Consider the following 13,312-nt stretch of genomic DNA (forward strand, 5'->3'; position numbering starts at 1 on the left):
GGGAGAATCCTGAATGGGCACAGACTGACCTTACAAGCCAAGAGCTGGCAAGGCTTTGGGCACAGCCCTGGGTTTCTGGTCCTATATAAGAGAAAGTATTTCCCTCCTCCGTGCAGTGTGTGGCTTGCCCTGTGGTTTCTGAGCACACTTGCACTTCAGGCACATGTGTTCTGGATTCTAGCCTTTGATCTCCCCACATTAAACTCAGAGGAGTGAGGAAGAGGGCTGCACTGAGAGACAGAGGATGTTCTTGGTGACCATGTGGTTTGCAGGTCCTCTTTACATCTGGGCTGGCTACAACAACGAGGCAGTCACGGTGACACCTTAAGGCATTTCTCTAACCCCTTCAATGTTCTGTGCTAGCAGCTTCCTCGAAAGCTAATTCTAGCCCACTCTGTGCCTATTCTACTCCATTAAACCACCAAAATTAAGGCGCACATTGTCCAAATTCTTAGTTTCACCCCAACTCTACTGTGGGGTTTTAAAATCAATTGAGTACATGATTAGAACTAAGAGAAGGTTTCTAGAGGCAGCATGTGAGTCCGTTTACCTTCTAAAGAGGCAAGGTTGTTAGCTAACGCAATTCAATTAAAGGTTAAGATTGCTATTGAGAGAAAATGTCTAATTTGCCTAAAAATCAAGAGACAATGTCAGGTTTCTCTACTTCAGATACATGAAAAGAGTTTAGTGCTTATATTTTACATTCTAACTGATAGTGGATTTTTTTTTTTCCTGACAGAGTGTCACTCTGTCATCCAGGCTGGAGTGCAGTGGCACGATCTCAGTTCACTGCAACCTCCGTCTCCTGGATTCAAGCGATTATCCTGCCTCAGCCTCCCAAGTAGCTGGGATTACAGGCACCCATCACCATGCCCAGCTAATTTTTGTATTTTTAGTAGAGACAGGGTTTCACCATGTTGGCCAGGCTGGTCTCGAGCTCCTGACCCCAGGCAATCAGCCCACCTTGGCTTCCCAAAGTGCTGGGATTACAGGTGTGAGCCACTGCGCCCCGCCTGATAGTGGATTTCTATTTATTTAACCCAGACATACCAACTTGTGGGTCACAGTTAGTCCTCTTTGCTTTGGTCCTGTTTTCAGCCCACCTGTGTCACTGAGAAACCGACAGACCGGTAAGAGCAATGATACTTATGAAGACAAAATAACTGATCAGAAAAGGCTTTCATGGTCCAGAGGAGAAGCTTCTCAGAAAGCCAATTAAAGACTGCCTACTGCCTGGGCATGTGGAAGTGGGATGAGGATTACAAAGCAGCACAAGGAAAATTTTGGAGTCATTTGATTGAGGTGGTTGTTCCACAGACATGCTGAAACTCATCAAATTGTACACTAAACAGGCATCATTCATACGAGATCAATTATACTTCCGTAAGTGAGCAAGTTTTCAGAGGAAAAAAAAAAACAGACTTAAAAATCTTACAGACTTCTTTTCAAACGAAGTGGATCATATGGAATTGAAGTGCTTGTCAGGAACCCCAATCTTGCTATCAAAAGCCTGCTTGAAATGAGTGGAATGAGAAGCACAGACCAAGGGAACACTAACCATCGGTTGTCCACGTTCTTATCAGCAAAAGTAAGATATGTAAACCACTTAAGCCTAGCACCTCATCAAAGTGTCCTCACTTGGCCACAATTTTCTCAATTTTTTTTCTCACTCTGTTGCCCAGCTGGAGTGCAGTGGTGCAATCTCAGCTCACTGCAACCTCCACCTCCCAGGTTCAAGCAATTCTTATATCCTAGGTTCAAGCAATAACATGCCTCAGCCTCCCAAGCAGCTGAAATTACAGGCATGCACCACCACACCCAGCTAATTTTTGTATTTTTAGTAGAGAAGGGTTTTCACCATGTTGGCCAGGCTGGTCTCAAACTCCTGATCCCAGGTGATCCGCCGCCTTGGCCTCCCATAGTGCTGGGATTACAGGTGTGAGCCACCGTGCCCGGCCTCAATTATTTTTAAATCATGAGTTGATATAAGAATAGCTAGGCATGATGGATGGCACGCTCCTGTAACCCCAGCTACTCAGGAAGCTCAGGCAGGAGAATCACTTGAACCTGGGAGGCAGAGGTTGCAGTGAGCCAAGATCACCACTGCACTCCAGCCTGGGTGACAAAGTGAGATTCCATCTCAAAAAAAAAAAGAGTTGATATAAGAAATAGCAAAATAGACCGGATGCAGTGGCTCCTGCCTGTAATCCCAGCACTTTGGAAGGCTGAGGCAGCCAGACCACTTATGTCCAAAAGGCCAAGACCAGCCTGGGCAATATAATGAGACTCTGTCTCTATAAAAAGTCAAAAATAAGCCAAGCATGGTGGCATAGTCTGTAGTCCCAGTTACTCAGGAGGACGAGGTGGGAGAATCACCTGAGCCCAGGAGGTTGAGGCTGCAATGAACTGTAATCATGCTACTGCACTCCAGCCTGGGTGACCGAGTGAGACCCTGTCTCAAAAAAAAAAGAAAAACACATGTGAATTTTTTTTTTTCAAAGAAAGGAAGAAAAGAAAAAAAGAAAGGAAGAAAGAAAAATATCTGTGGTAGGCAGAATAATGGTCTCCCAAAGATGGCCGCATCCTAATCCCTGGAAGCTGTGAATTTGTTACCTTACATGGCAAAGGGGGAATTAAGGTTGCAGATGGAATTAAAGTTGTTAATCAGCTGACCTTAAAATAGAGAGATTCTCTGGATTATATTTTTAGACCCAATGTAATCCCCAGAGTCCTTAAAAGTGGAAAGGGATAGGGACAGAAAAGAGGAGACAAGGCGATGTGAGCATGGAAAGAAGACAGAATGACGCAGCAGTGCTAGCTTTGAAGATGGAGGAGGAGCCACCAGCCAAGGAATGTGGGCGGCCTGCAGAAGCTGGTGGCTCTCCCCTAGAGCCATGAGAAGGAACACAGCCTTCAAAGTGCCAACACCATACTTAGCCCAGTATGACCCATTTCAAACTTCCAACCTCCAGAACTGTAAAATAGTGAATTTGTGTGGTTTTCCTCCGCTATTACTGTGGTAATTTATTACAACTGCAGCAGAGAACTAGTGCAAAACCTTCAGGTGGGGTAAAACAGCACAGGCTTCATCGACTCACGTGTTCACATCAATAATACAGAAAATTGTCCAAGGCAAACATTGAGTTGTGTGCCCTGCTGGGAATGAGGTAGGAAGGCATCGAGATGAAAGTTGTGCCTGGTGCCCACCAAGGTAGGTAAGGGACGTGCAGAAAGAGCAGCGAGAGGTGGGACCCAGAACGGGATCAGGAGTGAGGGGCTGGCCGGGCACGGGGCTCAGCTTGCGATTCCAGCACTTTGAAAGGCCAAGGCCAGAGGACTGCTTGAGCCCAAGTGTTGAGACCTGCCTAGCAACATAGTGAAGCCCCTGGGGAGGGAGGGAGGGAGGGAGGGAGAGAGAGAGAGAGAGAACAAGGGACTTTGAGTCCTCTTTGGCCAAAAATATTGCAGTGAGGGTCTGTTTCATCCCTTTTCTCCCATCTCAGCGCCATGGAGACTACTGCTAGTCTCACCCACATCCTGGATTCCGTTTCAGTACCTTTTCTGCAGTGATAAATGTGCAGAGCCTTAGCGGAACCTCAGCCAAAGCTATAAACTTCAACCGGCCACAAGAGTGTGCATGTGAGGTGACTGCATTTTTTTTCCTGCCAAACCAGAATTAGCCGGTATAGGAATGAACGAGCATGAAGATTTGAAATTGCTCCGATTGGAAGGAAGCCCAGGTTAGGTTTGGGCACCTCCAAACGCACCCTTTTTAAAGCCACCTGGACTAAGGCGTCGAGCTTCCAGCTCCATCAAACGCTCACCTGGCCTGGCGACGAGGAGCGGAGAAGCCCGGGAGCCCCGCACGGAGCGCACGGAGCGGGGCGGAGAGCTGAGCCGCAGGCACCCGCATCTCCAGGATGATAGGCGACATTGCAACAAATCTCTACACCCAGCAGCTCAGGGGGTTTCGAGCAGAGCAGCAAGTTCGAGGATCCGGGCGTGGAGCCGAGTGAGGCCGCAGCCCAGCGGGCCTCGGGCGGTGAGTATCTGAGGCCGCGCGCGCCTCGGGCCCAGGGGGATGGAGCGGCGCGGTGGGCATCGGAGCTGGGGCTTCGGTTGGCCGCTGCACTCCAGGGACCCTCGGGAAGGGGCGGCCCCAGCCCAGGGCAGGCTCGGGAAAGGCTGCCCGGGCGGTGGAGGGCGAGGCCCTGCCGGGGCGGGTGGTCGTGCCAAGGCCGCCGCGGGGTCTCGGGAGCTGCGGACGGGCGGGCGGGGTAACGCGCGCTAGCTGCTCTTGGCCGCTGGGGCCCCGCGCGCGTCATCCAGGGCACCCCCGTCCGGCTGGAGAGGCGCGCTCTGCCCGCGCCCAGCTTCACTGCCCCGCTGCGATCCAGGCCCGTTTGGGACTTGAACTGGATAGTGATGAGGCGCAGAGCCAGGGGCCGGGGGCTGAGCCTGGGGACATCTAGGGTGCGGATGCGTCTCCGCGCGGGCTGTGGTGCTGCAGCCGGCCCGGCTTGCCCGCGGGGCTGCCCGCTTCCGAACGCGCGGAGGGATGCGGGGTTCCCGAGGCGGGGACGGGGCATTGGGGTGCCCAGGGAGGGGGAGCAACAAGCGCGGGAGGGGGCGGGCGCTCGGAGGGTGGGGCGCGGAGGCCGGTCCCCACGGGCAAGATCCGGCGCGCAGCGCGCGCAGAGGCTGGGCCCCCTTAGCGCGTCCGATCGAGGCTTCTCTAGAGAGGCTGAAACGGGGCGAGGGACCGGGGACGGCCATTTCGGGGCTAAACGCTGCCAAGGCCATGATGACGTTTTACGAGCTCAACTCTGCTTTCCAATTAAGCCGTTTTCTTTCTGCGGAAAAGTTGATTCGGGCTCATTAACAAGGATGGCTGAGGGCCGTTACTGGGGATTAGAGAGATTCTCTTTTGCCTTGTCTGGCTTCTTTGTTTGCATGTACGTGCGTGTGCGTGTCTGTGTGTGCGCGCGTGTGTGTGAGAGAAAAGGGGGGGGGGGGAGAGAGAGAGAGAGAGAGAAAGAGGGGAGAGGGGAGAGAGGGAGTGTTGGGGGTGGGAGGAGGTAAAACAGGCTGGGGGTCCCGCGGGCCTGGATTCCGATTTGGGTTTCACCGCCCGCTAGTTTAACTTCTCCAAGCTTCATTGCTCCCATTCGATGGTTCAGTTTCTTCATCTGTAAAATGGGTACATTAATGCCAGTTAGACGGGATCGCGTTGAAGAAGCCACCAAGCACAGTCCCTGACCCAGAGCAAAGCATGTCTATGTTGAATCCCCCTCATTCGGCGTGAACCCCGCTGGGTTCTGTTTTTCTCCTGTGCTGTCTCTGCACCGGCTCAGCCAGCTCTCCAGCCTTCGCCGCCGCAGCCTCTTCAGTCTGCTAGCCGCAAGCGCGCCCTCTAAAGGCCCCAAATACCCTGAGCACTACCAGGTGGAGAGCGCCGACGAGCCTGCAGAGCCCACTTAAGGTGAACCCGCACTCACCTGCATGGGTTGCAGAGCCGCTACCACCACGCTCTGCCCACCTCTAGGGGAGACTAATTTTAATTTTAGCTTGGTGCTTCCCGCTTTCCTTCTTATGTGTGTAATGAGCTCACCATATGCAATGTAATGGCAATAGCCAAATTAAAAATGAATGACTTGGCCGTGCGCCTGGCTGACGCCTGTAATCCCAGCACTTTGGGAGGCCGAGGCTGGTGGATCATCTAAGGTCAGGAGTTCGAGACCAGCCTGGCTAACATGGCGAAACCCTGTCTCTACTAAAAATACAAAAATTAGCCAGGTGCGGTGGCACGCATCTGTAGTCCCAGCTACACGGGAGGCTGAGGCAGGGAATCGCTTGAACCCGGGAGACAGAGGGTGCAGTGAGTCAAGATCTCGCCACTGCACTCCAGCCTGGGCGACAAAGGGATACTCTGAAAAAAAAAAAACACACACACACTTTAAAACTTTCTACACAGCTATAGAAAATTTAATTTTGTTCTAATATCTGATATACCCTAGAAGGATCTGTTATTTTCATTTCTGCCTATTATCACATAAATATGTAGCTCACCCAGTTTTATAGCCTACATATGTTACCCCCATTTATAATTTTTTTCATCATCTATGAATTCATTTGGGGAGAATGGAAGGTTGACTGTTGTTCCCATAATCTTCCTATTTTCTTGCTTCACCTTCTTCAGAAGGAGGCCCTAATGTCTTTTTGCCAAGCTTCCTGTAGCAAGCTTGCTTAGACTGGGGTACCTTTTACTTTTTTTTTTCTTGAGGCAGAGTCTCGTTCTGTAGCCCAGGCTGGAGTGCAGTGGCGTGATCTCAGCTCACTGCACCCTCCATCTCCCAGGATCAAGCGATTCTCCTGCCTCAGCCTCCCGAGTAGCCTGGACTATAGGTGTGCACCACCACATCGGCTAATTTTTGTATTTTTAGTAGAGAACGGGTTTCACCATGTTGGCCAGGCTGGTGTTGGACTCCTGACCTCAAGTGATCCACCCACCTCAGCCTCCCAAAGTGCTGGGATTGCAGGCATGAGCCACTGCACTAGGCCACATTCTACATATTAATCCTTAGCAGAAGCCCCACATTCACTGCCTCAGTGCACCACATGCATATGGTCATTTTGCATATATGTCAGGATGTAGAAAAGGTAAAGGAGTGCGAAGGCCTTATGGTGGACAAAGACTTGGAGCCTGGGAGTACAGATACGCCCTCTACATTCTCTTTCTCTCCAGGTGTGGAATAGGATCATAATACTAAAATCATCATTTTTACATCTTATATAAATGCATATATAATTATACATGCGTATAGTTATATGACTGCTAAAAGCAACCTTGGAGTTGGAGGGATAAACATTTGTTTTTCTGTTGTCTTATGTTTTCCTTAACTAGTTGGACTAGAAGTTAACCATGAATAGTTAAAACCGTAATTACTTTTGGAGAGATTTAAGTGTGAAATGCAAATGACTCCACTACTCAGCAGATCAACAGGGGCCTCCTGAGGATCCAAAATAACTTTTTGGGCCAGGCACACTGGCTCACACCCGTAATCCCAACACTTTGAGAGGCCAAGGCAAGTGTATCACTTGAGGTTAGGAGTTCGAGATCAGACTGACCAACATGGTGAAACCCCATCTCTACAAAAATACAAAAATTATCTGGGCATGGTGGTGCACACCTGTAGCCCCAGCTACTTGGGAGGCTGAGGCAGGAGAATAGCTTAAACCTAGAAGGTGGAGGTTGCAATGAGCCAAGATCATGCCACTGCACTCCAGCCTGGGCAACAGAGTGAGACTATGTCTCAAAAAAAAAAAAAAAAAGAACTTTTTACCCCACTCCTGCCTGCCACCAGTGCTCTGCATTTGATACTATATTCTCCATGTACCCTTGTGCCTCTCAAATAAAACTTGTCCATTAAATGCCATTCAGTGTCACTTATTTACGAACAAACTAGAAATACCAAGAGCAGTTTGATGGCAACCTACATCTCAACCCAGAAATAATTCAGTAAGAATATAAAGTTCTTTGCATTGCTTTAGAAAAGTGCTTAATATTTCAACCCATGGGTTGAAATACTATAACTTTTCATTTTTTATTACTTCAGAGCCTTCCTTGGTTGTAAATGAACTTCAGGAAAATGCCAAGTGTTGTTGTTTTATCATATTAAACATAGCTGAGCATTGTCCCATGCATAGCAAAATGACATTTTGATGGGCCATTCACACCTTGTGTCCAGCTGCCTGGTTCTCCTCTTTCTGGTTCCTCAGGATTCTGCACACAACAGAGCCAGAGGGAAGACAACCACCAACCATCCCTTCTGAACCCTCTCTGGGCTCATGCACTGGCCCTTTGACAGTGCAGCTCTGCCCTGTGCTGTGAGCTTTGGAGAGCCAGGGCTGCCCCATCCCTTTCTAGCCCCAAGCAGGCTCAGACCCTGGGAGGGTGACAGATGCACACATCCACAGACACACACACATGAGCCTAAAACCCAAGACACACTGGAAGACTTCCCAATAGAGGTCATCTTGTTTTGTTTTCTCTTTTACAAGTCAGCCTCTTACACTGAAGATAAGAGGTTGATTCAGACAATATTTAAAAGATAGACTTTTATTTTCTTCTAATACAGGTAATATGTATCTATTGAGGAACTTTTTTGTTTTTTTATTTGAGACAGGGTCTCACTTTGTCTACCAGGCTGGAGTGCAGTGGCATGATCACGGCTCACTGCAGCCTCAACCTCCCAGACTCAAACAATTCTCCCGCCTCCGCCTCCCAGATAGCTGGGACCACAGCTATCTTTTTTTCTTTTTTGAGACGGAGTTTTGCTCTTGTTACCCAGGCTGGAGTGCAATGGCGCGATCTCGGCTCACTGCAACCTCCGCCTCCTGGGTTCAGGCAATTCTCCTGCCTCAGCCTCCTAAGTAACTGGGATTACAGGCACGCGCCACCATGCCCAGCTAATTTTTGTATTTTTTTAGTAGAGACGGGGTTTCACCTTGTTGACCTGGATGGTCTCAATCTCTTGACCTCGTGATCCACCCGCCTCGGCCTTCCAAAGTGCTGGGATTATAGGCGTGAGCCACTGTGCCCGGCCGATTATTGTTTTTTATTTGCGGAGACAAGGTCTCACCATTGCCCAGGCTGGTCCTGAACTTCTGAGCTCAAGTAATCCTCCTGCCTTGGCCTCCCAGATTGCTGGGATTACAGGAGTGAGCCACTGCACCTGGCATATTGAGGAAATTTCTCACCACTAAAATAAGTAGAAAGAAGAGGGAAATCCCTGGTAACACCATCATCCAAAGAATAATGTCCATCAGCATTTTTCTTTGTTTTGCTCCAGTCTTTTTTCCTGTGGATGCATGTCTTGATAGAAACAACAAAGAGATCATCACATATGTCAAAAATAAAGTTGTCTAGGGCTCTTTGAAAACACAGAGGGTCATACTAAAGTGTGAACTTTATTTTTGATGGCAGACTTGGGTTGTCTAGCTGTGCTACAATCAATTGATTTAACAAGTATTCTCATGTTGGATAGTAAAGGTGTTTTCAGGGTCTCACTATTATAAATTAGCTGGATCGTGAAGGGTGAGCAAAAGAGGGTGAGGAGGCTAGAAGGAGAGAGGAGGGGAAGGAGAGAAAATCACACACAATAGCTGAGAGAAGGTGCTGAAGGGACTCCATCCTGATAACTCAAATGGATGGAGAAATTGGCTCTTTCTTTTTTTTGAAATCGAGTTTTGCTCTTTCACCCAGGCTGGAGTGTAGTGATATGATCTCGCCTTACTATTGCAACCTCTGCGTCCCCACCGGGCTTCAAGCGATTCTCCTGCCTCCGCCTCTCGCGTAGCTGGGACTTTAGGCACCCGCCACCATGCCCGACTAATTCTTGTACTTTTAGTAGAGATGGGGTTTTGCCGTGTTGGCCAGGCTGGTCTCAAACTCCTAACCTCAGGTGATCCACCTGCCTTGGCCTCCCAAAGTGCTAGGATTACAGGCGTGAACCACCACGCCCGGCCTGGAAATTGGCTTCCGAGACTAACATTTTATCACCAGCAATCTGGATAATGGGAGGTAGCGAGACGTGTGGACGAGGAAGGACCCAGGCCAGGAGCAGCACTGCACATAGGTGGTGTAGTGGTTCAGGACGGGAAAGCTGTTGAGGAGATGGGATAATTTAAAAGATAAAAATTATAATGAGAACAAGATGTGACAGAAAGAAGATGAGCCCCAGACAGATCCACTAAATTGCTCCTCCACTGGTACCCGTGGTTCCCTTGCACTCGTTCCCCTGCGCTTTTTCCCCCAAGAAACCCATCCAATAAACCCTTAGCCAGAACCCAGTGCTCTAGTCCGCGGGTCAGCAAACTTTTCCTCTAAAGGGTCAGAGTGTTTTAGGGTTTTGGGGAAACATAGCCTTTAAAAAGGTAAAGTAATCTCTACAAAAAATTTTAAAATGAGCCAGGTGTGGTGGCGCGTGCCTGTAGTGCCTGCTACTTGGGAGGCTGAGGCAGAAGGATCACTTGAGCTTGCTAGCTCAAAGCTGCAGTGAGCTATGAGTATGCCACTGCACTCCAACCTGGGTGACAGAGCAAGACCCTGTCTCAAAAAAAAAAAAAAAGGTAAAAACCAACAAAAAATTCTTAGCTCAGGTGTGGATAGAAACAGGCTACAGGCGGTGTGCAGTTTGCCACAATCTGCTCCTCTATCCTACCCGTCCATGTCAGAATGCTCCTGAGAAAAGCCCCACAATTCGAGACTTCTTAGTGCCTTTGACACCCCGAATGAATTGTTTTTTTTACATCACCCCCCACCATGGCAACAAAATGATTTTCAGTAATAATCATGCAATGGTCAGTAATACTCATTATGTTCTTATTCTTCCCTGTTAAAATAATTAAAAGAAGAATAGAGTTTAATTTTGAAGATACTGGGTTGGATGCAGTGGTTCATACCTGTAATCCCAGCACTTTGGGAGGCCAAGATGGCGGATCACTTGAGGTCAGGAGTTAGAGACCAGCCTGGCCATCATGGCAAAACCCAGTCTCCACTAAAAATATATAAATTAACCAGATGTGATGGTGCATGCCTGTAGTCCCAGTTACTCAGGAGGCTGAAGCATGAGAATTACTCCTAGCTGGGAGGCAGAGGTTGCAGTGAGTCAAGATCACGGCCACTGCCCTCTAGCCTGGGTAATAGAGCAACACACGGTCTCAAAAAAAGAAAGAAAGAAGGAAGGAAGGAAGGAAGATAGAAAGAAAGAAAGAAAAAGAAAGAAAGAGATATTGTTCAAATTGAATAAAACATTTCAAGTATTAATTTAAAATGTCACTTTCCAAACCAAAGTTTTGCACCTCGAAGACTTCACTGTTTCACTATTTTAAATTGTAAACTAGAATCTCCAAGTGAGTACACAGAGTGACAGAAGTGAAGTGACTCAAGTCCTGGTTCTTTGGATGAGAATTGTGCTGGCGCAGTTCACGTAGAGTGTTCTGAGAAAGACGGCAACGCGTAGCGCCGCAGGGGGCGTGGGGACGGATTTTGCCAAGCTGAGCTCCAACAGTTCTGAACTCTTAGGCGCTTCCTCTCCAAACTACTGTGTGAAGCTGGGGCCACACGTGCCAGGGTCAACTAAAACCAAGCGTTCTTGAAATAACTTCCATGTAGAATACAATGTTTACAAAAAGATGAGACATTAAAACAGGCTAATTTGAAGCATACATATACATAATTAAAACTCAACATAATTGCTATAACTCAGATCAGCTGAGCATTTTTTCGGTGTAATTGTCTAGAATTGCTGGCATGTAGTGATGATTTCGAAAGCAGACCAACTTTTAGTTGTTTATTGTTTTTGATTCCCCCAGCTTATTGCAAGCTCTGGGGCAGAGTGCTCCCTGGCTCTGTCCTGGATGCTCCATGGCCCATAGCTAGACAGTGGAGCCCTGCAGGGCTCAACTTGACCTTTGGAACTGCCCAGCAATCATTTCCACTTGTCGTAGACAACAGTCTCTTCCATTATCCTGAGCATTAAGGCTCCTACACAACCTCCGCCCTCCTCATTCTAAACTGGTGACCTAAATTCCTGCTTTAGCAACGAAATTAAACCATCAGGGCCAAGCACCGTGGCTCATGCCTGTAATCCCAGCACTTTGGGTGGCCAAGGCAGGTGGATCATGAGGTCAGGAGTTCAAGATCATCTGACCAATATGGTGAAACCCCGTCTCTACTAAAAATACAAAAATTAGCTAGGCATGGTGACAAGTGCCTGTAGTCCCAGCTACTTGGGAGGCTGAGGCAGGAGAATCATTTGAACCCAGGAGGCAGAGGCTGCAGTGAGCTGAGATGGCACCACTGCACTCCAGCCTGAGCAACAGAGTGAGACTCTGTCTCAAAAAGAAAGAAAGAAAGAGGAAGGGAGGGAGGGAGGAAGGAAGGAAGAAGGAAGGAAGGAAATTAAACCATCAGATGTGACTTACCATTCCCACTGCTTACCATCATAGGTCCATCCACCCCCTCCTTCCTCCAGAGTCAGAGAGTGGGTCTCTCTCCATAATCAAGACCAATCTGTTTCACCATCTCCAGGATCAGTCATCATCATCATCATCATATCTCTCTCTCTCTCTACCCCCAACTCCTGTTCCTTATCCCCAGTCTTTATGCACACACTAATTCTCATCCCTGTCCCCTCAAAAATGGAAAATGAAACAGGTCGGGCACAGTGGCTCACACCTGTAATACCAGCATTTTGGGAGGCTGAGGCAGGAAGATCACTTGAAGCCAGGAGTTCAAGACCAGCCTGGGCAACATAGTGAGACCCTATCTCTATATAGGAAAATTAGCCAAGCATGATGGCATGTACCTATAGTCCCAGCTATTCAGGAGGCTGAAGTGGGAGCTCTTTTGAGCCCAGGAGTTCAAGGCTGCAGTGAGCTATGATCACACCACTGTACTCCAGCCTGGGTGACAGATGGAGATTCTGTCTCCAAAAAAAAAAAAAAAAAAAAAAATGCTTCATATCTATCATCCTCTAGCCCCATCTAGTCTCCCTCCTCTCATTCAAACATCTTGAGAGATGGATCTATGCAAAGTACCGTGTCATTATGTCTCCTCCTGATGTCAATTCAGCCAATGGCTGTTCATTATGTACAAAGTGAACTATAAGCTCCTTATTTGGCTCACAAGGACACCGCATGATCTAGCCCCTGCCTACCTGGTAACCTCACCTGGTGACCTGTATGTCACCATAGTATCTATCCAAACTCCTTTAGTCTGATACCCTATTCTTGAAGTACTTTTCCAGTAACTAATTAAGTTCTCCATGTAAATACGAGGAATGGGGATAGGTGGAGTGGGGTAAAGTATGTGTCTTGTATAATGAGACATAAGGACCACCATTATTAGAAAGCTATATCTTTCATTGTAATCAGTTGGCCTTATCAGTCTCTCCTGAGTTGGGTTAGTGTGAGTCAGACCCCCTCAGGCTAATCCACTCTGACTGCACTGAACAAGTTAACACTTGCACCTGCAAAGACTGAGCACCAGCTCCTCTGCTAGGGACCCCACCAAGGGGAAGCTACCCTGAAAGCTTGCCTGAGGTCAGATCTTCCTTCTCTGACATCTTTCTGGTCACCTGTCAGTATCCATCTCTGTAAGGGAGACAGGGTATGAGCTTTGGAATTGGGACTAACAGGTCAAATCCTAGTTTCCTTAGAAAATCACCTTACTTCTCCAAGTCCATTCCCAAGACTGTAATACCTACCTATGTGATGGTTGTGAGATGAAACAGGTTTCGTAAAAGCA

The 13,312-nt window shown here is 48.2% G+C and overlaps 1 protein-coding gene across 2 annotated transcripts in view; it reads left to right on the forward strand.

The window, feature by feature from the left end:
- The first annotated feature begins 3,672 nt into the window (after positions 1–3,672).
- Positions 3,673–13,312, forward strand: part of SLC16A14 (solute carrier family 16 member 14) — a 55,678-nt gene continuing 46,038 nt past the window's right edge. Inside the window, exon 1 of one of the 2 annotated variants that reach the window (XM_012434201.3) lies at positions 3,673–4,042. The gene's annotated coding sequence lies outside the window, so the exon portion shown is untranslated. The remainder of the gene's footprint in view (positions 4,043–13,312) is intronic. The other variant, XM_064372916.1, reaches the window with a different exon arrangement.

This window comes from Aotus nancymaae, unplaced genomic scaffold (genome assembly GCF_030222135.1).
Source record: "Aotus nancymaae isolate 86718 unplaced genomic scaffold, 86718_ANA_hifiasm-v0.15.2.pri h1tg000008l, whole genome shotgun sequence".
Classification (NCBI taxonomy): domain Eukaryota; kingdom Metazoa; phylum Chordata; class Mammalia; order Primates; family Aotidae; genus Aotus; species Aotus nancymaae.